Below are 1,085 nucleotides of genomic sequence, written 5' to 3' on the forward strand. Positions count from 1 at the left end.
GAGAGAGAGAGAGAGAGAGAGAGAGAGAGAGAGAAAGGAGAGAGTAAACCTACGTTGAAATTGAAAGCGATACCTCCCAGTAGAACGATGGAGATTCACTCAAAAAAGTTTCTTTCCTCACTTTGGAATCGAACTCAGGTCTTTTGAGTGCATGCTGAGGAGCCTACTGTATCATATGCCTGTAACACGTAATTCGCCATTCTCGACCTTGTGGGACTGTCGACTTCAGTAGGAGCCAGTTTCAAGACAGCGCGCGGATCACTTCAGTACCCCATGTTAAATGCCTGAGGTCTTATCTTGTAGTTGTAGGAGAAACAACTGTCTCTGTCAATATTGATTCTGAGCAATGAATGCATTGGTCCTCCTTATGCAAAACTTTTTTCGAGATCTAATTTTTCACCACTGATGTTTAAAAAGGCAAATGGGTTCCTCTTATGAAAGTACGAAAGTTCAGACTGTCAGATTTACGATGTTCAAAATGTTTGTCCTTCACTACGTCGTTAGATTTAATTACAGAAAAGAAATTGAAATCTTCCTGTATAAACATTAATTTTAAAAAATACATGATTAAATGTATGTAAATCCAGAATACGTCTTCAATTTGCCCAGCGTAGTGTGACATGGTTTTTGCTCCCTGTGGCTCTGCCTGGTTTAACTGACACGAAGATCCGCCTCTGAACTATGAATTAATTGTGTTGAAATGGACGTGAAAGCAAAGTTCAAGTTAATGACAGGAAGTAGCCTATTTGAATAGTGTGATGTCCTTGTTATCTCCTAGGGGTGCTTTTAAACGTGACTGAAGTGAGCTGCACCGCGTCAGTTTGGCGCAGTGGGAGGCTAAGTTGCGTAGTATTTATTAGTGCTTTTGGTATAGTAATACCGGCAACAGAGCTCAGTGGTGCGTGGAAAATGCTTTAGCATACACAGATATTGAATTGGTTTGCGGATGGGTGGTTGGTGGATGCTCTAGTATGGATTGCCTCTTCTTTCATATAAACAATATATCGTCCTTTTCTTGCATCCTTTTTATATTTTTATTATTACGTTACTTTCTTCTTCTTCTTTTTGTTCTTGGGGCTACCGTG

The sequence above is a fragment of the Aplysia californica genome, unplaced genomic scaffold, assembly GCF_000002075.1.
Source record: "Aplysia californica isolate F4 #8 unplaced genomic scaffold, AplCal3.0 scaffold00189, whole genome shotgun sequence".
In the NCBI taxonomy this organism is placed as follows: domain Eukaryota; kingdom Metazoa; phylum Mollusca; class Gastropoda; order Aplysiida; family Aplysiidae; genus Aplysia; species Aplysia californica.